Raw genomic sequence first — 27,888 nt, forward strand, 5'->3', positions numbered from 1 at the left:
ATATATGTGATTATGAATATTGATAATTTGGTGGTGTGATGCATGAGAGATATGCATGCTTTGATATATGATTGATAATTGGTTAAGGTTGAAATATGGGTGAAACCATGTTGAGAATGAGGGTGGTGATGATTTTATGTATTGATGATTGATTGAAAATGGTGTTGTTGGAAATTGGAATGAGGAAAATATATATAACATGGTATTGTGTTTAAATTGGATTATTTGATGAGATTGGTCAATATAGTGGGTTGATGGTTATGGTTTTGATAAAAATGTTAACATTTGAGTTGAGGAGGCTTGAAGTTGATTTTTGGTATGTTTTGGTTGATTTCAAAAAGGGTTGGAATTGGTTTGTTTTGAAAATGGCACTTTGTGGTTTTTTATGAAAATGTGGTTTTTGGGCATATTTTGACGGAGCATAACATGGACTCCGGATCTCCGTTTTATGCCAAACTTATTTAGAAATGAAATTGGATCTGGGATGTCTATGCCATTCGAAGAACGAGTGAAAAATGATTTGAAATGAGGAAGTTATGCCCGTCAGAAGATTGGAGTTTGAAACTGTAAATTCTGCAGCTTTTAACTTAGAAACATTTTTGGCAAAAAGCACTCCCACGCGTAGGCGTGGCCGACACACATGTGTCGTTTTCAAAGTTTCACTACCACACGTGCGCATGGCCCACGCGTACACGTTGATGAGCGAATTCAATTGGCCTAACCAAATTCTAAAGAGTTGTGCCTGAGTTGTGCCAGTTTTGTGCCTGGGGCACTAAACGCGCCCACGCGTACGCATGGCTGACACGTAAGCGTCACTTGATTTTTCTCCCATCCACACGTGCGCGTGGGCGACGTGCACGCGTGACCCTGTTTTCATCCCAAAATTAATTTTTGAGTTTTTAAAGCCAAATTTCATACTTCTAAGCATCTGATCTCACCCCTTATGTCTTAAAACTTGATGATATGCCTAGCAATGAGAAGGGCTAGCAAATGCGGTAACTTGTGGATGAAGAAGGGGAGAAATAATGATGAATAATGATCAAGGATCATTGTATGAGATATGGTGAATGAATGTGGAAGTGCTTGATATGCCATGAGTCGAAGGGCTGTAATTGTTAATGAGTTGGCTGGTTATGGATTGTATTATGAGCCAAATGGCTGAGATATTGCCGAGCTACGGCTGAGATACGAGTTTTCTTGGGAGAAAGCAGTGGCTAGCCACCATGTGCTCCAGGTGGAGACTCGATACTCTGCTGACCACATGTCGTAAGTGTGGTCGGACACTATGAAAGTATGAGCTCGCCCGGTGAATATACACCAGTGAGGGTGTTGGATATGAATTATGATTTATGATTGAGTATAACTCGAGTTGGGGATGCACGACAGAGAGACTGTCCAATGGTTAGCTACCAGGACTTGTCGGGTTGGCTATATAACCGACAGATGATATCATTAGCCATTAGGACATGCATTCATCATATTCATACTATGTGAATTGTTTAAAATTACCTAAATGACTGCATATTACCTGCTAGTTGTCTAAGTGTAATATCTGCTTCCTATCTGTATATCTTCTTGTGTTATATAATTGTGTTTGCCATATTATATTACTTCTGGCAGTTGGGAGGTCTGCAGAAATTGGAAAGGGAAGTATTAGTTAGACTAAAGATCCTTAGTCAGTTGCCATTTACGGTTTAGTCGGTTTATAAGCTTTGATTTATCTGGTGGAAGTTCTAGGATTGCCTTCGGCTTTTGCAGGATATTACATGTTAGATATGTGGGTACTGTTATCATACTGAGAACCTCCAATTCTCACCCATGCGAATTTTGTGGTTTTCAGATGCAGGTCGTGAGGCTACTCGCAGAGGCATGCTGGAGACTTCTGGACTTAGTGAAGATCCTTGTTCTCGGGACTTTACTTTGGTTTTATGTTTTCGCTTAGATACTTTTATCTCCATTAAATAATGTATATATATACTATTTTGACTCCTCTTAGAGGTTGTTTTGGGGAATAGGTTTTGTATTTTGCCCTCTAGATTTCCTTTGGGTTTCTTGCTTTATATATATTTGTATATACTTTTATGCTCAGGCTATCTTTCTTCGCAACTGGATCTTGAGTTTTGGATATTTGTGTTTTTGGCACTCCTTATATATATATATATATATATATATATATATATATATATATATATATATATATATATATATATATATTCTCGAGTTGGTTTATCCTTTTGTATTTCGTTACGTTACCGATCGGAGTGTTGCACTTTTCTATTTAATGATTTTGTTTTACCCATTTTTCTTCAAAGGCTCCTAGTTATAAACATTCTTCACAATACTATATGTACTAAATTTTATTTTTAGAGGTCGAAATACCTCGCCACCTCTGTCTTATGACTTAAGCATAAGACTTTGTGTGGAAAGGTGTTCGTCCTCGTGAGCCTGAGGGATGGAACTGCTTATGCTTCAATGCATACTTTGAGTCTTTGCCTGTGCTAGTTAGGGTATCTAACCGATACATCTAGCATGAAGTCCATGAGTGTATCTTTGGTAATTTGAAGCACTTAACTAGAGATATTGAGTCTGATCACCTCGATATCGCTTGCTTAGTATGGACAAGACCCGAAGGGTGTCTAATGGACATGAATAAAGTAATCGAAACGAGGAATTCCCAAGATCGAACTAGTGAAGGAACGCCGTGATAGGAATCTTGGCAGTGGTATATATGAGAATGGTGTGTTGATTTTTGGATTGATGAGTAGAACACTTGGAGGTGGATAGTTTCTTGAACAATTTGTTTAATTAGGTTTGAGTTGATTGAAGTATGATGATTTAGGGTAGAAGGGGCTTGTAATTGGATTTGAAGGGGAGTGAAAGTTTGTGAAAATCAATCCCTTGAGTAGAAATCGGAGGATGACAAATTGTTAGGCAGTGGATATTATAGGTTTTAAATGATTAGGTAATGTGAATATAGAGATCAAGGATTTTTAAGAGGATGCGATTCAGTCTCATGATGAGCATAAGCATTATTTCTGTCAGGTTGAGAAAGCTTAGAAGTGGGCCTAGGTTTTGTGATTCGATAGGGGAATATGACATGGATTAATGATTGGATTCTTGGTAGTTAATAATCAGAGTGACGCAGCAAAAACTTGCGGAAGCAGTAACACAGGATAGTTACAAATAGGAGCTGTAAAAGTTGACTAAAATATCTTAAGTTTGAATACTCGAAGGTTTTAGTGTGTTAATGCAAGTAATGATTCCCAGATAATTAGATTTGATTGCGGCTGTGAGCTTTGATAGTTCTGAAACGGATGAGAAAATGATCGTTGATGCGTAATTGGATTTAGATGATGAGTGAGTGCAAGTCGTTGTGTTTGAGAGATGAGTACTATGATATTTAGTCATGGTGGCCTTGGATTTAGATTGAGATTTATAATGATTGGTTTTGAAAAAATGAATTTGAAAACCATTAAATTGAAATGCTGATGTTGTATTGAGATTGGTTTGAGAAAATCTGTGACGGGTAGTAAACTCCAATTTTTTAGGGGAGGTGCTGTCGAAATTTTTCCAAGAATTTGAAAGAGTGTTGGTTATAGTTTTGAAAATAATTTTGATTTGAGTAACTTAAACAAAAGAGATGTGATTCAAATGCTTTTATAGATTACTAAAGAAAATCGAATTCTTATGATTCTATTAACGTGTTATTTCAAACTCATTTGATTTTTGAAAATGAAGAGAGTTTTGATTAATTAGTCAATGACTTTAAAAGAGAAGTTTATATAAAAATTTGAGGGTTTGGGAATAAAAAAGTAAGTTTAGAGGTTATGCTTGGAGTTGAGCTGTGATTAGTGGTAATTGGCTTGATAGAGAGATAGGATAGTGATCGAGTATGATTAAGGTATGGTGATGATTTTTGGTTGATTATAGTGATGTGGGATGATGACTATGATTAATGATGATGGTGATATTATTGATGACATGATTTGAGATTTAATAAGATGTGAGTTAATGCGATGACGAAAGTAATGAACGAGGCTGTTGGTCGGCGTTGGACGAATGATCGAGATCCTTAGAGATAGAGGAATCAGAGCGCGGCAACAGAAGCGCGTAGAGTAAAAAGACATTGGAACTACTATGCATTGGATATAAAGGCAGACTACGCTCACTTACTCGTGGTGACGGACGGAATTTTCGAGGGCAAAAATTTCTGTTAGGGGGGTTTAATGTAAAACCCAGTCAAACCATAATTAATTAACTCATAAATTAAATAGGAGCGAATATGGTTATAAAATTTAGCAATCGAAATTTGATATTTAAATATGATATTTGGCCTCAGTGGATTTTTCTGAGTCAGAATACATAGTTTTCTGCGTAAGCACGCACACTGGAATTTTAACCGGCAGTACCGACTGAGATATGTCTGGTACTACAGCTTGGAAAATTAATTATAAGTGAATAAGGATAAGAAATTAGGATTTATAATTAGGAAAGGTAGAAATATTTAAAATGCGATTTAAAACCCTAATTTTAAAGGTTTTGCCCCAAAATTGGGCCAACGAACAAAAATAAGTGAACCGTGCAGTGTGATGAGAACTCCTATGCTAGATGCCCCTAGGATAAGTTTGGATTGTGCAAATGGTTGGTTCTAATATGCATAGTTGATATGTAATGTGAATTATTGATTGGGTTGAGAATTGTGTGAATTTGTATGTTTGGTGTGTTGAGAATTTGATGAATTGGATAATGAATGTTGGTTTGTGGTATATGCATTTAAATTGTGAAGCTGGGCCGGAGGCCGTGAATCTTGGGTCGGAGGCCGGAAAGAGGTAAGAAAGGTAAGTTGATATGTGTATTGTGTGATCATATAAGTGATTGGATGGATCTAGATATTGAATGTGTGAATAATTGGTTTGGATATTGAATAATAAGGTTTGAGAAATTAAGATGCGGAATTTGATAGTTTTTAGGTGAAGTTGTGTAGAGGGGGTAGGTTTGGTTTGGTTGAGTGTAATCATGTGAATGTTGTTGGGTTGTGGTCATTTGGATGAGTGAAAATGAATTTGGTTTGTGAACATTAGAAAAATTGGTGATTTCTAGTTTTGGGGTAAAAACTAATTTTTTACCAATTTTGGTGGTCCGTAACTTGGTCCACGGAGTTCGGAATTCTTCAAAAATAGATTTTTATGAAATTTTATTCAAAGATCTTTCCAACGGTTCAGAAATGGTTGAAAAAGAAATTTTGTAGAAGAAGTTATGTGTGGTGGAAGTTTGAGGTTCAAAAATGAAATTCTGCAGCTTTTTAACTTAGTAAAATTTTTAGCAGAATGCACACCCACGCGTATGCGTGGTCAACGCGCACGCTTCATTTTCAAATTTTCACTTCCCACGCGTGCGCCTGACCGACGTGTACGCGTCGATGGGCTAAATCAGTTGCCCAGCCAAAATTCCTGAGAGCTGTGCTTGGGTTGTGCCAGTTTTGTGCCTGAGACACAAAACGCACCCACGCGTACGCGTGGTTGACGCGCAGGCGTCACTTGCCTTTTGTCCCATCCACGCGTGCACGTGGGGGACGCGTACGCATCACTATATCTTGCTGCCTTCCACGCGTGCGCGTGGGCGACGCGCACGCATGACTCCGTTTTCACCCCAAAGTTGATTTTGAGTTTTCAAGTCAAATCTCATACTTCTAAGGCTCCATTCTTACCCTTTATGTCCTAAATACTTATAGTATGCCAAATAATGAAAAGAAACTAGGATATGTAGTAACTTGTGGATGAAGTAAAGTGTATATCAATGATGAATAATGAGTAATGATGATTGTATGAGTTGTTTAGGGTGACGATGGGAGTGCGGTGTATGTCGTAAGCCGAAGGGCTGTATTTAATAATGATTATTGGCTGGTCACGGGTTATGTTATGAGCCGGATGGCTATGGTAAATATTGATTATGGCTGGAAATGAAAATATGATTTTGAATGATAGTTCTATCTTGAGCTCTCTTTCTCGAAAGTGCGACCCCAGAGAGATGAAGGAAGGCGAAGATCCCCTTCCTTGTTCCTCCTGGTATTTCAAAATCGCCCCCAACGAGATGGTGGGAGGTTAAGATCCCCTCCTTGATTCCTCCTGGGCATATGAGAACGTACCTCCTAGGTAGATGCAAGGGTTGTGGTTGCACCCCACTTGCTCCAGGTTGGTTAGTATAGAGGCTTTCCGGATGGACACAAGGGTTGTGGTTCGTCCTACTTGCTCCGGATCATTGTTTGAAAATTGGTAATAATGGAGTGTGATTATGAATGAATGTGTATTTGTGATACTTGGGTAGTAGCAAGGGTTGTGGTTTGTTCCGCTTGCTCCAGGTTAACGTTTGAGATTTGATAACAATGATGATTGATTGGGGAAGCTTTAACATGTGGCGAGTATGCCGGAGATGCATATATGATTAATGAACGAATGTGGAAAATGAATAATGTTGGAAAATGTTGAATGTGATTATGCTTGTGTTTTCTCTCTGGTTGTAATGATGACAGGGCATCGATACCCTCTAATGGCGACAGGGCGCAGATACCCTCTAATGGTGATAGGGCACGTATTCCCTTTAATGATATTCATGCGCAACAGAGAGACTGTGCCCAGATTAGCTACCAGACACGTCGGGTTGCAATTTTAGGGTTTATTTTGTAGAGAATTTGGGGGTTTTATCAATATTCTGTCACACTTATCCATATAAAATGCATGGTTTTGTGTCTCCTTCCCAATTTTGCTTAATGGTTGAAAACATGCTTTTTAAACCATAAATAAGCTATATTTTGATCTCTCTCTATTATCATTCGATGCCGTGATTTGTCTGTTAAGTGATTTCAGAGTTTATAGGGGCAAGAATGGTCTAGAAGAGGGAAAGGAAGCATACATAAGTGGACGATACGCGTGGCTGGGCAGAATCTTATCGACGCGTACGCGTGGATTGTAAAAACCCATACGACGTGTACGCATGACGCTCGGCACGTGACTTCTTTAGGGAAGTCATCGCTGGCGATTTCTGAGGAGCTCCAGGCCCAATTTGAGCTGAATTCTAGAGGGAAAAGACCCAAGGGACCAAGGCTTGAAGGGGATTCACACATTTTACACTTGGCTATCTAGTTTTTGAACTTGTGGTTCTAGAGAGAGAAACTCAAACTTCTCTCTAGGTTTTGGCTTTCTCAATTTCAATTTCACTTGGATCCTTTGGTTAGATCTGAATTTAATTCAATTTTATTTTGTTCTAATTTGTAGATCTCACTCTTCTACTCTCAATTTAGTGTTCTTGTTACTCTAGCATTGTAGATCTTGGATTTGGATCTTGTTACTTTGATTTCTATTAATCATTGAGGAATTTCATGTTCATTGTTGTTAATTGCTTTATTGTTGTTGATTGCTTGTATTAGATAGTTTGAATTCAATTTCTCTTCTCAACATCACAATGCCTTTCATTCTTGTTCACCAAGTGTTTGAGAAAATGTCAACTATAGCTATGGAGTAGATTTTCACTCTTGGCTTAGGGGTTGGATAATTGGAGACACTTGAATTGTCAAAGCCTTTTGTTGATTAATAATTAGATATTGCTAATTGATTTGAATGACACTAACTCTAGTCTTTCTTTGGGATTTGAATAGGACTTGTGGACTCAAATTGATTATCTCCACTTGACTTTCCTTCATAGTTAGAGGTTAACTAAGTGGAGCAATAACCAATTCTTATCACAATTGTTGGAGGCAATGAGGATAGGAATTCCAATTTCCAACCCTAGCCAAGGATTTTACATTGATTGATAATCATTCACTTGCTAGCTTAAGTTCCTGTTTTTCTTAGTTCAATTGTTAATTGCTCATTGCTTTAATTCACGTTTATTTACTTTTCTTGTACTCAACTTCAAACTACTAAAAGAACTCCTAACCAATGATGTACATCTTAGGGCAACTCCTAGGGAGAACGACTCGGGACTCTACTCCCGGTTATTGATTTTGAATTGTGGTGACACATTTTCTATGTTTGATGCGTTATAGCTTGTTGGTTTAGACTATACTCACAACATAATTCTATTAGAAAATTCTATACCGAAAAAATATCGCGCATCAAAATGGCGCTATTGTCGGGAAGTTGCATACGTGTGCCATGTTGTTAGTTAGTGTAAATACGTTGATATGTGAATACTTGCATTTTTCCTTGATTGTTTGCTAGTTCAATTGTTAGTTAGGATTGATCTTTGTTTAGTGCATCTTGTTGTCATGAGCTCTATGCTTCTTTCATTGAATGACGCATTCACTACCGGATCCGAGCTTAGCCCCTTTTGATCCAGAAATTGAGAGAACTATCTCACATCTTAGGCAAGCTCGGAGACGGTTAGCCTTTGGAAGTGGTGAAAGGGTTCCTACCAATTCACCAACCGTACTCGAGGGTGAATCTGAAACGTCATTTGAGGAAGAAACCATCTACTCCTCCATTGATACTACTAATTCTTCTTCTATTGATTTAGGTACCGATACTATGGCCGCTCCAAGAAGAGTTACTCTTGAGGAAGCTGGTGCTCCGGATTTTGTTCTTCAACCGCTTCAAGTGCGTTATCCGGAGTTAAATGCTAATTTTGAACTCAAAACTGCCTTAATTAATCTTCTACCCAAGTTCCATGGACTTCCCGCTCAAGATCCTATTAGACACCTTAGAGACTTTCAAGGTGTGTGCTCAACAACTAGGCGGGAGCGTTCCAATGAGGTTGCTATTTGGTTGCTTGCCTTCCCATTTTCTCTAGAGGGAAGAGCTAAGGAGTAGTTCTACACTTTGTCCGATGAGATTGTTGGTGATTGGGATTTTCTTAGAAGGGAGTTCTTAGATAAATTCTTTCTTCCGGAGGTGACGGATAGATTGAGGAAAAAAATTTCATGGATTGTCCAAGGTGAATTGGAAACACTTTATAAGTATTGGGAACGGTTTCGAAAGCTTCTTAACTCATGCCCTCACCATATGATTGACACTCTAGTATTGATTAGCTATTTTTGCCAAAGAATGAAACCTCAAGACAAGATCCTCTTGGATGCTTGACGACGACCAAATTGCATAGGTTAGGAATTTGATTATCAAAATGGAATTGGCGTTGTAAGTATAGTCCTAACCCAACAAACAAATTGACCAAAATTTATGGGATTGTTGTGACCATTCTTTTATGCTTTATTGTATTTGGAGGAGTAAAGATGATAAATCGGGTTGCACCTGCATTTCTCGTTCCTGTTTTATTCTCAGTCATCTGCATATTCTTGGGAATGTTTGTGGCTATGAAGGATAAACCTTCAGGTTTGTTCTTTTTTTCTAAGTCATCCAGTTTGTCATTTTCATTAAAGGATCCATGTTTTAGTTCCATCGAATGCTCATGCACACATGTACACATTTTTCCTAGGCATTTTCTGAACCAGTAATACTTGGTTGATTTTCAGAAGCAAGTTGCACTCATGGGATTTTCTCTTTCTGTTTCTTTTGTTTCTTAATGAACACGTTCTTTTTTGGGTTGGAGTGAGAGATTAAGGATCTTGGAACATCATATATAGTACTTTCAATAACAGAGTGTGGTAGAAGTAGCCTAACTCTAATGAAAACTTCTTTTAGTTTATCAATGGGGTAAAACTTCTGTCTCTTTAACTGTTATCAAAAGGATAAAATGCAATGAATTATTTGAATTCTGATTTATCAATTTAAGGAGAACCATTATCTGACAAGAGCATAACCAAATATTCCAGAATATCAACTCATGCATAAAGATTTGTAACTTTTCCGACTGGATCTGGAAATATTTGTTCTAGATTACATTTGTTACTAAATTTTTTTATATAATATTATGCAACTAAATTTTAACATTATTTGACTTGTATTTCATCTTATCTATAAAACATGACTGAAATTTTGATTTTAATGACATTCTGAGTATTTATAAATTGTTACTGTGGAATAGCTGTAATCAAGTCGAGGCTTATTAGTAGTCTTTTAAGTGACTGGCAAAGTTGCATAGAAAAAGAATAGAAATTGTTCATGTCAACAGTAGGCTTTGAAGACAATCTAGACTTTAGCAGTTTTTGAATTGACTGGCAAAGTTGCATGGGATAAAATAGAAATGGTTCATGTTTTGTTTGTTCTTTTATTTTTTTGACAAAAAGTGAATCATAATCAGTGGCAAGGCCCTAATAAACATGTTAAAATTTTATAACAAAAGGGTCGTGAACTGTTTAGTAAAGTGACAGACATTGACACTGTCCTCATTTATAATATAGAAATTGCTAATAGATTCTCAACCTTGATATTTGGTTTAAAAATTAGGATCTTTCTTTTCAGAATTGGTTCTTATTCCTGAATGAGAGATTAAAGTGTTCTGTCTTCACCTGTGGTTATTTGAAGAATCTGGTACCCCAAAGGTTCTGACGTGACAAGTCATGCTACATTGTCAAAAGCTTTGTAGCACATAAAGAAAATCAAGGAAACCAACTAATCAACTATGCTTCTCTCCTTTTCTTGAAGGAGTGAGAGTGAAAAATCAATTAAATAATAGGGAAGTAGGGAAATAAGAGTCAATAGGGTTCTTTTTTTTCTTTATTTTTCTTTTGCATTCAATACTGAATTTACTTATCAACTTGTAGAACCCACATTGCTTGTAATCCCTTGATGATGAGTGTTGAGGGTTTATTTATTTATTTATTTATTTTAAAATACGAAAGACATTTTTTGCTTATAAATGTGTATTTACAAATGTTTTTTGTTCACATATTTTTCCCCCTTTATCCATGTTTGATTCAGAGGGATTTACTGGTTTGAGTTCGGAGACAATTAATGAGTTCAGATTATCAAAAAACTAATGATGCTGGAATCCCAGAAACTGATGGCAATGTAAGCTGGAATTTCAAGTAGGTCTTTCTCATTCGTTTACATTCATTTGCCCTATTTTACCAATATAACTTACAATGATTGTGCATGCATCTTAAATCTGTCAATGAATGATGTGGGGGCAAAATGCTTTAATTTTAGGTGATAAAGTTTGATGAAGTTGAGAGAATGAGAAGAGTGTAAGAGGAGAAGAGAAAAGAGATCGGGAAAGAAAATGAGAATGAGTGTTAAGTCTTTATGTGTAATAACACTAAGGCCCAATTTGGGCAAACAGCTTAATTAAGCTCTTTTCGAAAAAATAGCTTAAACAATAAATGCTTATATTAAAAATAGTTTATAAATAAGTTATTTTGTATTTGGTTTTTCAGTTCTAAAAGTGTTTATTTTAAAAGAAATGTGATTAAAAGCTTTTTATTGTGAGAAAAGTAATTTTTTTTAACTTTTCCATAAACACTTAAATAACTTCTTAAAAAGCTACAATTTAGTTTTGAAAATTGCACTAGATATTAATACTACTACTTTTCATAAGTCAAAAGTTCAAAAAAGTAACTTTTGAAGCTTCCCAAATGGGTCCTAAACTCATGGCCTTATATACAGTGAGGATACAGAAAGCTTACACTTAAGTTAATTATTCATTCTAAGTTCTAACATATCTAAGTTCTAACATATTCTAGCAGGTTCTGATCTTCCTGCACTAACTGAATCTAACTGATTCTGCCTTCTCTAGACTTTTCTAGACACTTCTAGAACCTCTCTTTAGCTTAATCTATTATTAGGCAATCCTGTACAATACATTTTAGGAAATGTCTCTATATCTATATCTTTTATATAAAATATATATAATGAGGATACCAAAAAGTAATTGATTTTGGTCTCCAAATTTTTTACTACTTTTACCCTTATATCATGTATAACTGCTTTTAGTAGTTATTTTTCTTTCCTCCACAGACTTTACATTATCGTTGCATCTTCGTATCTTCATCTATTTGTTATGCTTTGAATTTAAAAAACAAAATACTCAACCAAAATCCATTTAAAAGTATAAATAAAAATTTGACTTGACAAGCATGCAGTGCCTAACAAGTCCCTAGTAGCAATAGTATGGATTCATTATACTTAATCTTCATATGTTACGGCTGAATCAACTGAAGTATTACACTAAATGGTAATTGACACTCCTGTGTCTGCTGTTCTTCATTGGCTGATACATTAACTTAATGACGCAGGATTTTTAAATTAGAGAGGAGAATGGTTTTAATTTCATTTAATTAATTTGATTTGCTTGAGGCCTAAAGATTCTCAATGAGGTTGGAAGTAAGGAGTTCTCTGTTAGTGCTTTTCAGCTAGTGGGTTCTTTCCTTTCCAAAAAATACACGAGCACTGCAAAAATTGACGTCTGCAGCAGGATATTGTTTTAGTTGGAGCAAAATATCTGAATTTAGTGAAAAGAAACTACTCGTTCACAGGGCAATTCCACAATTTACCGAATCTACCAGAAAGCTTGATCTATATAGATCTTGCAGTAGGGAACTGCAAATGAAGGCAAGCCAATGATGTGGAATCTAAATTGAACATTAAACAGAATGGGATCAAACAATGTTATTAATGTTTATTCAATTAGGAACAACGGTCCCAAAAAAATGACTCTGACAGAAGATTTAGATTTAGATAGGTGAATAGGGTTAAACAAAGGAAGGTGAGATTCTAATTCATTGACCTCTCTACCATTGAAGTTTAGAATAAAAATGGTGAGAGATAATGGTAAGCAATAACTGCAAAACAAGAGGGCAGACATCCTAAAATCTAATTTCCCCATCTTTCCAATGCCTTTGATGTTAATAAGCCCTCAAGGACGTTGCTTAAATTTGTTCAACTCTATTATGAGGAAGAGGAACCAGGTAAAGCAAGAGAAAGATTTACATAGGATTGAAATATAAAAATCCTCACCAGGGTTTTAAAACTTCTGTACATTGAAGATGAAATATCGAAGCTTGAAATAGACCTGAAATAGGTAGCCCTTAGCTCCTATTCCATAATTATATTGTAACTTTTTTATATTAAGTATATGCCATCAAGCCCCACATTTTACTGATGATATGAAACTAGATTTTATAAGTTGCTGTCAGTTGCAAACCAGTTCTGTGGTCCCAATCAGCATGGGCTGCAGGAGAAAGATTTAGAAAATTTTTCACTATTTAAGATTATTTATCACTATAATTGATAAAGTTAAAATTATTTCACATTTAATGCAGGATCCTGAGGGACCAATTTGTTTAAGCATTTTCTAGTTTATGATATTGGAATGACTTTTCAATTTTTCTGATTATATTCTTTCCTTCCCAGTTCATTAGTAGGCCTCTTTTTCCCAGCTGTGACAGGAATAATGGCAGGTTCTAATAGATCAGCTTCTCTAAAAGATACTCAGCAATCAATTCCTATTGGGACATTATCTGCAACGCTTATTGCTACTTCTCTGTATTTTATTTCTATGTTATTTTTTGGCGCTGTTGCCACCAGAGAGAAGCTTTTAACAGACAGGTAATTTTTGGTCCGAACTTCTTTGTATGATTGTTTCCTCATGAAAGAGGATGTATTTGAAATGATGAAAAAAATTGAATGGACTGATCTTGACTTCTGCTGAGAAAGAAAAAGATTAGAATAAACTCAAAAGACCTAGGCCCCTCTGTGTGTACCTACGTTGCACAGGTATGTGCAAACTTGAAGCGTACCCATACCGGGTACAAGCGTGTGATGGGTACATGCAGGTATGCAAAGAACAAAAATAGAAAGTTTCCTACAAAATAAACGAGCTAGGTATGGTTTGGGTACGATTTGAACAACTTGGCACAAGTTTTCCATCGTTTTTGGAGTGTTCTTTAAATCTTTTTCCCTTAATCTATGCTTTCAAAGAAAGCAACCATTTTCAAACCCTGTGTTACTTTTGTTTGATTTCACATGGAACATCTTTTAGTAGGTGAAAATTTACCGTTTATTTTGAGAAGTTGATGCCCATACCCCATGCAACATAGATGTGCACCAAGAAGTCCCTTTAAAAACAGGAACCCATTTGATTACCTTTGGTAGTCAACTTATGAAAAATATGTAATTCATCATGGTTTTTAAGTATTGTGAGTTTTGGGCATCCATGCTTTTGATATGGAGATTTATTGCAGGCTACTAACGGCTACAGTCGCCTGGCCTTTTCCTTCACTAATTAAAATTGGGATTATTCTTTCAACTTTGGGTGCTGCTCTTCAGAGTCTGACCGGTGCCCCACGTCTGCTTGCAGCAATAGCCAATGATGATATTTTACCTATTCTGCGCTACTTTAAAGTTGCAGATGGCAGTGACCCTTTTCACTGCTATCCTATGTGGTGTGTGTGTCATTATTGGGAATCTGGATCTTATCACTCCAACTATAACTATGTTTTTCCTTCTATGTTATACGGGTGTCAACTTGTCCTGCTTCCTTCTTGATCTTCTAGATGCTCCTAGTTGGCAACCTCGTTGGAAATTTCATCATTGGTTTCTCTCTCTTGTTGGAGCATTACTTTGCATTGGTATGGTGCCTTTTTTGTGCATATTTGTCATTATTGTCTACCAGCGGATTCATTTTGCTTCTATTTGGCCGCATCTTGGTTGTTTCAATTATTTTTTCTGCTTTATGCATGCTTCCCTCTCCCTTCTTTCTTTCGCTGTCTTTTATTTTCTTTTTCTTTTTTTTTTCTTTTTTGTGTTGTGGCGAGGTGGGAATGCGGGGATTTGCAACTATGGTAAAGATATAACGCTGAAATTAAAGCTTTGAACGTGACAGAGTGCCCTCAACGCACCATTTATGAAACAGCATAGATGGTAGAACACCAGTTTACCGTGTTATAGGTGCATATAATTTGGGTTGGGAAATGGCTGTGTATTACATTAGTAGTATTATATTCCTTGCCCTAGTGCTTCTTTGATGTTCATAATTTGAAACTTCGAACCATAACATTCCAGTTGCTATCGCATTGAGATTTAGATTTTAGATTAGAAAATAATTGAGCATTCTTGTAGCAATAGATGTTTGATTTCCAATATCCCGCAAATTCACTGTGGTTTGGATTCTCCTGTGTGAAGCTTTGACATTTGGGACATGTTTATGAATAGGATTACAATATGTCCAGTCCAGTGAATACTTTCTTTTTCAAATAGCAATAGCAGACACAGACTGAGCCACATTTATAACATGAAGATATGAATTTGCCCGTCTTTGGTTCAAAAATGTCTGCTAAGTTCTGTCATGATAATCTTAATCGTATCATTCACATGGAGATAGACATGGCACAAGTTGGTGATGATAAAACGAAGGATGATCTATATATATATATATATATAATTAGTTGAATAAGAGTATTGAACCTTTTGAACGAGGTTTGCAGAGATTATTGAAGCTGTAAAGCAAATGTATATAATCCACATATGAAACTTGACTCACTTGGGAAAGAAAGCCTCCTTCTAAGTTTGTATAACGTACTCTAGTGGTTCATATCTAGATGTAGTGGCCAAAGGGGCATGCCACTAAGAGAAATACACAAAGATCATCAAAGGTTCTCTCATTTCTTATAAATACCAAAATTACGTGGGTCTTTATGGAAGAGTAAAAAAGTTTAGCCTGTGACTATAGCTTTCTATGAACCATTTTATACTTACTTCTTCTGCTGCTTATGTGTGTTTTCATGTTAACCCTCAATTTTGCAATGATCATTTTTTCCTTGTTTCCAATGCAGTGATTATGTTCCTGATCTCGTGGTCATTCACTGTGGTGGCTTTGGCCCTTGCAAGTCTTATATATAAGTATGTGGGCCTCAAAGGAAAGGCTGGCGTCTGGGGAGATGGTTTCAAAAGTGCATATTTCCAACTAGCACTTCGGAGCCTTCGATCACTAGGAGGTATATACCTTTCAAATTCAGTCAACTAGATAATATGATACAATATATTATGCATTAATGTTGTTGATCCTGGCATCAAGGCATGATTGGTTGGAGAAAGAAGAAATATTACTCTTAAGGTCCTTGAGAGCTTTCAAGAAAACGACTAAAGAACGAAGGACCAAATTACCCATGAAAATCTGTCTCTGAAAATTTTTTCAATGGAAAAAATAATTAAAATCCTTGAGGAAAATAGCCCAAGAAACATCATGTTGCAGACAAAATCAACACTTTTTGTTCTGACATGGATAATTTTGTCATTGACATGATTTATCATGCATAATTGATACTTCACTCAAAAGAAAAACAAAATAGCTATAATTTATTGATTGGGAATTAAGTTGTTCACTGAACTTTGTGTTCATGGATAATTTCATACTTTAAGTATTCTCATTAAGTTTTTTCAATTCAATGACAACATTAATGAACTTTCTGTGTACAGAATAATCTATTAAGGTTGATATTTAGGCTTCAAGTTTAATCTTTTTGCATTGCTTCTCTTTACCAACTCTATGTATGACGAAATTTAATGTCAGTTGCTTTATGTATAGTATATTTTTTGTAGAAAACCAAGTATGCCCAAAACAATTTTTATCTATTAACTTATTTTGTAATGTCCGTAGAAAACCAAGTACCTCAGGATGAGTCACAGGATGCATTTAAAGGTGCTCAACAAAGAATTGATGATTATCTAAACAAAATGAAGGCAGCAGCAAAGAAAGATGGCACCCCACTAATGGCAAATGGTAAGCGCGCAGTTGTGAATGAGCAGCAGGTCGAGAAGTTCCTGTTCACAACGCTTAAGCTCAATTCAATAATGTTGAGATACTCAAGAATGGCTGCTGTTGTTTTGGTAAGTTTGCCTCCACCTCCACTGAACCACCCATCATATTTCTATATGGAGTACATGGATATGTTGCTGGAAAATATACCGAGGATTTTAATTGTAAGAGGATACCTTAGAGACGTTGTAACTCTATTCACATAGTTTTGAACTGGATTCTAGGACATTAATTACTTCCTTTCTGTTTTATAATTTTGTAGTTTACATGTAGTGTTCATTCTTTGTACCCATTTTCTTGCTCAAGAGGATCTACTGTATCACCAGATTATAATAGAAAAATTAAACTGTATTCATTTTGGAACATCGTTTGAATTGTTTGTTTTCTTATTTTGAATCTCTCTGGTTTTTTGTGACTGAACATAACACAAAGAAAAAAGATCTAAGAGAAAGAGTAGCACTTCTCTCTAATAATAATGTCTAAATTATTAGGGTGCAGTAACCACTCTAGATACACCTGCTTGTTTAAAGCAGCAGTCTTAGTCATTAAATCAGCCGCTCTGTTTGCTGTGCGCTGGATGAGAACTAAAATAGCTATCCAATTGCGCTGGAGCATCTCTTTGATTTTGTCAAGCAGATCAGAGTCATTCCTAATCATGCTGGTTGTGCCTCGCGAAACAAGAAGAAACGCATCAAGATTATCAGTTTCACAGATGACCTCTTTGCACTCGCAATCCCAAGCCATAACAAGCCCTCTCCAAATAGCATGAAGCTCACAACAGAGAACACTAGAAAGAGGTATACTGGCAGAACAACCTTATATCCAAATTCCCATGCTGTCTCTAATAATACATCCAAAACCAACTAATTGCTCATTTTCAAAAACGCTTGCATCGCAGTTCACTTTACAAACATTCATTGGAGGTGGTTCCCAGCTATATTTTAAAGAAGAAGGAATAATATGTTTTTGGTTGGTAACAACATTAGAGAAATCTCGAGCAGCATGTTTAACCAAGTGAACAATTTTCTCCTTACTCCATGGATCATCTTGATGGAAGATGTCATTGTTTCTATTCCTCCAAATTCACCAAAAGGCCGCTGCAAAGAGAAACTCATTTTTGTTGAGATTAGAACGAATCCAAGACACAAAATCCAAACTAAAGTCCTCAGCGGTCATTCCCAAATTCAAACTAATCCAAATCTGACGAGCTTTTTGGCAAGTCCTAAAGCAGTGGTTAATATCCTCTTGAGCAAGATAACATCTCTGACAAAAATCAGAAGTAGCAAGACCTCTTTAAAAGCGGTAACTAGCTATGGGAATTCCGTTGTTGAGGCAAAGTCAGAGCAGACACTTTATCTTCTCCAGTATTCTCAAGCGCCAAAGCCAAAGCCAAAGCCAATTTTCATTATCATTCGAGCCAAATTTCTTCTTCAATAGCCATTCATACCCGCTTTTAGTCGAGTAGGTGAGAGTATTTGAGTTTGTCCAAAACCAACCTGTTTTATCTCCTCCCTGCTTGATAGGATCAAAGAGCATCAAATCAAGTTTAACTTCTTCCGGAATAATTGTGCAAAGAATATCCCACCGCCAATGCCCATGGTGCCAGACATCTTCTAACTTCAAGTGAGAATCAGAAATGTGCACAAAAGGAACCAAAGGAGCTAGCGTTCCACATGGTCGCCAAGCATGATACCAAAAGGATTGAAACATCCTGCCTGTACACCAATCAAAACCATCACGAAGCTTTTCTATTGTCTTATAAATCGCCCGCCAAGTGCTTGAAACATTATTAGAAAAATTGGGTGAAAGGCAAGAACTCCCAGATAAATATTTTGCCAATATAATTCTTACCCAAAGCTTATCTTTATTATGCAGTAATTGCCAAACAAGCTTTTCGAGTAAAGCAAAATTTACACATTGGGTATCTCTAATTCCCAAGCCTCCATATTTTCTTGGAATGACAACTTTGCTCCACTTGACCAAATTTAAGCAACGCTCCCCCACCTTTTCCTTCCACAAGAATTGTCTAAGCACAGAATCAATCTTTTGACAAATCGAAGTAGGAAAAAGAGTCACTTGCATCTGATAAATAGGAAGAGAAGAAGCAACAGATTTAATTAAGCAAAGTCTGCCTGCTCTGTTAAGGAGCCGACCTTTCCAACTAGCCAGCCTATTCTTGATCTTCTCTAAAGAGTCCGAAAAAATAGATCTAGCAGCTCGAGGATGATTAAGGTTCACCCCCCAAGTATTTGCCTAAGTCACTAGTAAAGGGAATATGAGAAATACCAGACAACATTTCCTTCCTTCTATTAGAGATATTTCTAGAACAAATAGCTTTAGATTTTTCAATGTTAACCTTCATACCTGAAGCTTTACAGAACAACTCCAAAGTGTGCACAATATTCTGAACTTGACTTTTCTTCGCTTTACAAAAAAGGAGGAGATCATCTGCAAACATCAAGTGAGAAACTCTAGGTCCCCCTCTAGCCACACCATCCTAAATACCCTCGTCAACTTGTTTGGAAATGAAGCACGCCAATCTCTCCATGCACAAAACAAATAAATAAGGAGAAATTGGATCTCCTTGCCTGAGCCCTTTCGAAATTTCCTTAATGCAACTTTCACTTAATAGGTTGATGTGTCTACATTGGATGCATTCCTTGTGTGCCGTTTCCTTAATCCTTATAAAATATGCTATGCTTGTTTGTATCTTCCTAGTCCATGTCTCTTCCTAAGTTCTGAGCTTCTCTTCCTTTTCATTCTCTCGTTTTCCATTTCTCTCTAACTTCACTCCATTTTCTCTCTCAATTATTTATCTGACTACTCTGCAATTGGTTGCCTCTGTGGTTCATTCATAGGTGAATAAGTATGCTATTTGTTGTAAGGGTTGTCTTTAAATTTTATTATTTCAAGAAAAAAGGACAAATAAATCTTTAATCTTTTGTTGGAGAAACAAATTGTTTCCAAAAATGTCTATCACTTCTTAAAATACAAGAAACTTGGGTTCTTCCTCGTCCATTTTGTCGTATAAACTATAATGCCGTCGACTGATGTGTCCGTTACAAGTTTGACATGAATGTAATATGCGACATAGAATTAGTGTTAAAATAATCTGTGTTAGGGTTTATACTTTGTTAAAATACTGTTAATTTGGTTTAAATACCATTAGATAAATTAAATTTATACTAAAAGAATTAGAGTGGTATTAGTGATTATTTTTTAATAAGAAAGTGATTGTTGATGTTGCACTATTTAACTTCTCAAGAGGATGATACATTTGTTCTGTCAGTGGGAAGAAAAAAACCCGCAACTCCTTGGGGTTATCCTGCACTTGGAAGAAGAAGTAGAAAAAGGAATAAATATAGTGATAATTTGATTCTTCGTCGCCGTAGTAAATAGTTGAATAGAGAAAATCGATTTTGTTTCTTCGTCTTTACAAAAAATAGGAGGAATTCACTAATTAAATTAATTAAAATAAACTGTAATATATATATTTCTTGTTTTTTGTAGATTAGATTGATGGGCGAACGACGGGAATTGAACCCGCGCATGGTGGATTCACAATCCACTGCCTTGATCCACTTGGCTACATCCGCCCAAAGGAGAAATTTCCTAGACTACTCTTTTTGTAGTCTTTTGTTATCATTTTTCTGTTTTTTCTAATTCTATTTATGTTTCCATTCTTTTTTTATCTGCTAATATGTATAAAAAAAGTAAAGGAGCAATATTAAAAACTCGATTCCCAAACATAATATTTCCAGAAATATAATTTTTTGGAATATATTTCTTAACCTTAAATCAAACGATCACTAGTAATTTTTGAACCACTTTAGCAAACGGTTAGATGAAGATTAATAAAATTTTTAAATATATTCATGTTTGTTAATAATTAAAATTCAAGAAACATTCAAAGCTAACAAGGTGTTTTGAGAGACTTGTTTGATTGGCAATTTGTGTTTGTTTGTCAAGGTATTGTTGCTTTAGATCCTTTTGTTTGCTATTGTGTTATCTCCCTGTATAACCCTCCGACTTTGGAGTTACTCTCTCTGGAGAGTATCGCGTCTTCTAAACTAATCGATAAAAATATAAAATATAAAATAAGAAGAAAATGAAATAAAAAACAACCCAAAAGATGTAACTCGTGATAATACTTTAGTAATAACCACAATTGAATTGATGATCACTAGTTTCAATTTTCAAATATCAGCATGAAAGAATACAAATTAGTCCAAATTTGGGACTACAAAAAAATTGAATTGATGATCACTAGTTTTAGTTTTCCATTATCAGCATGAAAGAATACAAAATTGGTGGCTAATAATTGAATTGATGATCACTAGTTTTAGTTTTCCATTATCAGCATGAAAGAATACAAAATTGGTGGCTAATATTTAGTGTACACCATTTTTATAATAATATGGATTACATAGAACAAAACTTTTGCTCTTGGTGATGCTTGGAATATAGACATTGGTTGTTTCCATTCAAGTTTTTACAACGACTTGTGGATGCCGTGGAAGGTATGGTTGAGGAACATAACCCTGTTTTTTTAACTCAAGGAGAAGACTCTCCAGAATCAAATAGATCTCAAAAGATTGTGGGTGACTACCATCAGCAGCAAAAAACATATGGGTGCTGCCGTTCACATCAATCCAGCTGTATCCGCATATTTTCTGAACTCCTTTTTCCTTCATTCGACTTCGAATCTTAAGAACATCTGACCACTCCCCTGCACCGGCATGTATATTCGAAAGCAATACATAGTACCCCGAATTTTGGGGGTCTAACTCCAGAAGATGTTCGGAAGCTAGTCTGGCCAACTCAACATTGCCATGAACCCGACAAGCTCCTAGTAATGTCCCCCAAACACCTGCGTCCGGAGCAAGCGGCATGCTCTTTATAGTATTGAATGCCTCGTGCAAACGACCAGCTCGACCATACAAATCTACCATGCATGCATAGTGCTCCATCTTAGCACAAATCCCATAACTTTCAGTCATGCAACGGAAATATGATATGCCTTCATCAACTAGGCCAGCATGAGCACAAGCAGATATTATAACAAGGAAAGTAATGTGATCCGGGTGAATCCCGGCTTTTAACATTTCATGGAATAGATCGAGACATTCCCTGGGGTGACCATGGTTTCCATATGCAGCAATGATGCTATTCCATGAAATTTCATTCCTCCAGTACATCAGGTCAAACACATATTGAGCCATGGCTAATTTTCCACATTTAGAATACATGTCTATCAGTGCACTTGCAACAGTAGTGTCAGAAGTAAATGCATTTCTTATCACAAAGCCGTGCATCTCTTTCCCAGAATAGAGTGCCGGTATATTTGCACACGCAGAAAGTGCAGATGATAGGCTCACGGAATCAAACTTGGTTCCACTCCTTCCCATTCCACGAAAAATATTAATAGCCATTTCTGGTTTACCATTCTGTGAGAAGCTTGAAATCATTGAGTTCCAACATACACTATCTCTTTCAGGCATCCTTCTGAAAAATTGATATGCAAGATCTAGTCTTCCACATTTTGAATACATATCTGTGATGGCAGACCCCACATGAAGCACACTATCAAGTTGATTTTTCAGAATGTCACAATGTAATTCTTTCCCTAATCTCAGAGAAGCCGAAGCAGCACATGCCGGCAAAACAGCAGCCATGGTCAGGCAATTAGGCACCATTCCCTCCTGAACTAACCACCTAAAAAATCTATAGCATCAATATACAGACCATTAAGTACATAGCCCGAGATCATAGCTGTACAAACTGCAACATCAACTGAAGTATTCTGCTGGAAAATCTTGCATGCCGTATCCACGTCCCTATTCTTTAAGTATACGTCAATAAGTGAATTCTTTAAATAAACATCAAAAGGAATCCTGTGCCGGACTATATAACCATGAATTTCTTTACAATGTTTGGTACTACTACTACCAGATTCAACAATAGAAGGAAGGAAACTTGCGAAAGTGATCGAATCTGGTTTGACACTAGCAGAGATCATTGCATTAAATAAAGTTAAGGCCTCATCTGCCAATCCATTTTGCACATATCCAGCAATCAACCCATTCCAAGTAACTGTATCAGTCTGTGGCATTGAATCAAATAACCTACGTGCATCAACAAGGTTACCACATTTGGAATACATGGAAAGTAGCGTGTTTGCTACCTGCGAATCATGCTGGAACCCACTACGAATAACAAGACCATGAAGCTGAGTACCAACATAAAACATCCCTCTTGTAGAGCATAATGATAACATACAAGTAAAAGTTACTGAATTGGGCTTGATATAACAATTCCTCATTTCCTGAAAAGTTTCCATTGCATTGTTAAAATCACCGCTAGTTACATAACCATTTAGCATGACATTCCACAAAACGCAGTCTCTTACAGACAATTCATCGAACACTTGCCTTGCATCACAAATACACCCATTATCTGCATACAACTTGATCAAGGCACTACCAACAAACAAGTCCACATCGATCCCTATTGACCGAATTGTGTTATGCACCATCTTAGCCAATGCAACATTATTTGAACCACCACAAGCTTTTATAATGTAAGGGAAAGTGTATTTATCAGGTGAGACTCCACTACCCAACATCATGAAGTAAAACAACAATGCAAAATCATGCCACCCCAACATCACAAACCCTCTTATCATCCAATTCCAGGGAAGTGCATAGCCCAACTTAAGCCTGAAAAACAAGTTCCTAGCATCCCTGATGCTACCACAAAGAACATACAACCCTGCAATTCTTGAACCCAACACATTGATATCACTCATTCCACAAACAGTGACCCGAGCATGAATTTGCTTGACCTGTGGAAGCAGAGAGGAATCAGAACAAGAACGGAACAGAGACTCCAATTGGGTTGTGAGAGGCTCTGGATGTTGTTGTGCGTTTGGAAAGCGGGGTTTTGGGATGGCATAATTGTAATTATCGGCGTGCACAATGAATTTGGAAGTTGAAGCTGTAACATGTGAGAGAATTCTGGGTTTCTGTTGTACATTTGAAGATAGGGGAGTCATGGGACGGGTGAAACTGGATTTGTCCTGACCCAAACCAGGCCCTAAATATTGACCGGGTCTATTTTTGAGACTCTTACCCGACCTTAAACCCAATGAAACCTCATTACTTTCGGGCCACAAAATTGTCTTATACAAATTCCAACTCATCAATCTGCAAGAACAAATCCATATACCAAGAGTCAGATAGTTTGCTAGAATTGGACTCAAGAAATCAAGTATAAACTCATCCAATTACAAGCAAACTAGTGAAGGAAGCAAACAACAATCCAAATCTAATCAGGTCATATTGAAAAAAGAAGAATGTCCTAACTCAATGAAGCTATAACCCTTGATTGATAGCTCTTTCAAATCTTTGGGTAAAATGTAAAATGTACTTAATAATGAAAGCGCTTGAATTTGTATACAAAAGATTTCAGCAAAAGCATAATACTTATTAAGAAAACTGCAGTTACATCAACTCAACAAGTACTCAGAACAAATGTATATAACAAAAGTGCCTACATCGAGATAGAAGCATGAGATGGATGAATTATCCATAATTTCATCCAAAAAAGGGGGGAGATGGATGAATTATCCATAATTTCATCCAAAAAAGGGGGGAAATGTTAATATGCTTCTTATAAACCATTTTAACAAAACAATAACAGAGAACAACCAAACCAATAAATAACAGAAAAATATGCTTAATAATGCCATAACATACAAATCAATATTTCTAACCAGAATTCAGAGCTCAAGCATAAAAAAAAATTAGTTTCTTTTTTTTTTTTCTCTCCCCTTTCTTTCTATAGAAAAGATAATCATAATCACGGGATACTATCAACTATATAACTACTGCATATGTTTACACAACAAAGCAAGAAAATGTATAACACAAGTGACCTCTCCAGGATATGGAAAACCAGAATTCAGAGCTCAAGCATAAAAAAAATTAGTAGTTTTTTTTTTTTTTCTCTCCCCTTTCTTTCTATAGAAAAGATAATCATAATCACGGGATACTATCAACTATATAACTACTGCATATGTTTACACAACAAAGCAAGAAAATGTATAACACAAGTGACCTCTCCAGGATATGGAAAACCTGTAATTGCGTTTACATGTATCATAATCATTATATGCTTAGTTTCTTAAACCAATAATAACAATAATGGGGTTTTAGAATTAAAATCAAGGTTTCTCACCAAAAACAAAAAAATAAATAAAGGTTTACCTGCTGAAACTTGAAAGGCTGCTCCGTTGCTTCAAGCGATCATACACTGTAAAATGTGCCATAATTTGATCATAAACCTTTTTTAATTGCAAATTGCGAAATTTGAAGCTTTGAGCTTAAAAGCTTAGGAACTGTGCTAAATATTAATTGTGTATTGGTTGATACTTGATTATTTAAAATTATAAGACTTAGTAGAAAAACTTGATAGAACAAAAAATAATTACTTCACTACCACCTCATGTCCGCAGCGCCGTCACCAGCAACATCATCAACTGGATTAGATCCCCTTCTGCCGCCACACTTCATTCTATTCTTTGCTCCTCAACAGCACAGGAACATGCCCCCAAGTGTTTACCGCGAAGATTTTGTTAAAGGTCTCCATGACGGTATTCGCCACTGTCAAGTAGGTTCCGTCGAGCTTGCCAGTGAAATTCACCAGTATATGGACCTTCGAATCGAAAGCAAGGATTTGGAATCAATCTAACTTTAAAGTGAGAAGTGGTACAGAGAAGGTGTGTGTTGGATGTGAGAAAAATGAAGAAAAAGAGATCTGAAATGAACAGCTCTGATGTCTAGGTCAGTTTATAAAGTAGAAGATGTCTGCACCTGCTCTTGCTCACTTATAATCGGTTTATAAAGCTAGAGGAGGCTAGTGGCGGCGGTGTGGAGGTTAATGACAGTGACGAGGTCTTCAGTTGTGGATCCAAGGCCGAAAACATGAAGGACTACGGTGGCTCTCGATGTTTAGTAATCGTGATAAAGGAGTAATTTGCAAGGTTGCGAGAACCGGATCGGTCAATGAACCGGTAAGGCAACTGGTTCACTGGTTCAATGGTCCGACCGGAGTTCAACCAGGGTTCAACCGGTTTAATTAATATTAAATAAAATTATTAAAAATTAATATATGTAATGCTTGATCACTATCTAGTTGTTCTATCTTCAAAAATAAAAATTTCTAATTAGTAACAACTACAATTTACAAACAGAAATTTACACAAATTAAATACAGTTACAGTCAATGACTAAATATTGATTGTTGAACAGATTTACAGAATTTCTAATCACATCAAGAAACAAAGAATACATGCAGCACCAAAGTTCAAAACAGAAAATTATCAATTACATTCGACATCAAAAGTTCAAAAAACAAATTCAGAAGTCAGAATCCAAACAATTAGACAATTAAATCAACAATTAACAATCAACAAAATTAACAAGTACCACAAAAAATTAACAAAATTATTTTAAAAGGATTAATTCAAATTGAAAAGAAAAGTGAACCTGAACAAAATCACTAAATGAAGTCAATCAAAATACAATGGTTCTCAACAAGCAACTAGAGAGGGCTAATTCATAATTTCTAGCCTTGAAGATGCCCACAGAATTATGTTGTAGTTGCTTATCATTTTGTGGCTGTTCCATCTAAATTCAAAATGACAGCAATCTAGAATCCAGAAAAATATATCAATCCATATAACTCATACGACATTCATTCAACATAATTAACAGAGCAGAATTGAATTTAAATTTTAAACCCCAAAATTCAACAGAGCAGTATTCAACAGAGCAGAAATAAGCAAAACTCAATATAGCCAAATCCAACATAGCAGAATTGAATTTATATACCGAAATTCAAAATAAACAAAATTGAAAAACAAAACAAGAATAATTAACAAAATAAAAAAAATTAATTGAAAAACAGAACAAGAACCCATGAACAAGAACTCAGAAGAAGGAAAAGATTTGAAAAACAGAACAAGAACCATGAACTTAAATCTGTCCAATTCATACAGTTTTATCACCAAATAAACGAAATTAATTGAAAGAAGGAAAAGATTGAAGTACTGACTACTGAGTACTCACCGCGGGAGAGGCCGAGAGCATAGAAGGTCAGACTGTCAGAGCCAGATGTCGACCCACGCTTCGGTGACGGTGACAGTTCAGTGCCGAAAACAAGCTGACGACCACGATGACGCCAAGCCGATGACCAGACGACGCCAACACAGTGATGCTTCGACCCGCGACGGTGGCCTTCGACCTCGATTCGCGACGGCGACCTTCGACCCGGACGCGACGGTGACCTTCGACCCGCGACGGTGATGCTTTGCTCCGGCGTTTGTTGGAGGTAACGGTGGTGTTTGTACTTTGGAGGAAGAAGGTTGAAGAGAGACTGAGAAAGTTAGGGTTGGGACTTGGGAGTGAGTAGAAGTCTTCGAAGAGAAGTAGAGAACTGATGCTTCTGCCCAAGGTTCTGAAAACTGAACCGGTCATCGAACCGCTCTAGTTACTGGTTCACTGATTCATAGGTTCAACCGGTTTGACCGTGGTTAAACCAAAAAACCTTTTTATAATAAAATAAAAAATAAAATATAAATAAACACATTAAAACATAATTATAGTCTAATATAAATATACAATGCACAAGTTAAAGATACAAAATATTGTCTTAATGTAGCTGAGTCAAACAGTAAAACAAATTGATAGTATTGCACAACAAACACAACAGGACCTGAAACAAAAACACAACAGCTGAAACAAAAAAAAATCCAGCACAGAGGAGGGGCAGCAAGTCGGCAGAGATCGAGAGCATGGGCAGTGCAACCAAACAATGAACAAAACTCAAAAAACTTTGAATCAGTAACATAGTGCAAATTCAAGAAACTTTAATAAATTTAACTATACAAACAGACAATAAAGCAGTAATAGAGTTATAAATCTAAAATTTATCATCAAATATAATCAGTGAGCAAAGCTAATCAATCAAGCATTGACTGGGCATTCGAGAAAAAGAAAGAATCAAAAAGAACATTTAAATCACAGCAACAGCACAATAACACCAATTGAAACATTTAAAAAGAAAGCAACCAAAAAGAATATCTAAAAATCACCAAGGTTGAAAACAATAATTTGATCTCAACGCATTAAAAGCTAAGCTTCCATGAAAGAGTAGAATACCCAAACCAAAGAACCTTCAATC

At 36.3% G+C, this 27,888-nt stretch overlaps 2 pseudogenes; one reads left to right on the forward strand and one right to left on the reverse strand.

The window, feature by feature from the left end:
• Positions 1–10,698: 10,698 nt before the first annotated feature.
• On the forward strand, positions 10,699–17,007 carry LOC112789895 (cation-chloride cotransporter 1-like; annotated as a pseudogene).
• A 3,944-nt stretch (positions 17,008–20,951) lies between these two features.
• LOC112789896 (pentatricopeptide repeat-containing protein At4g21300-like) lies at positions 20,952–27,087 on the reverse strand (annotated as a pseudogene).
• Between the last annotated feature and the right edge of the window lie 801 nt (positions 27,088–27,888).

The sequence above is a fragment of the Arachis hypogaea genome, chromosome 3 (genome assembly GCF_003086295.3).
Source record: "Arachis hypogaea cultivar Tifrunner chromosome 3, arahy.Tifrunner.gnm2.J5K5, whole genome shotgun sequence".
Lineage (NCBI taxonomy): Eukaryota > Viridiplantae > Streptophyta > Magnoliopsida > Fabales > Fabaceae > Arachis > Arachis hypogaea.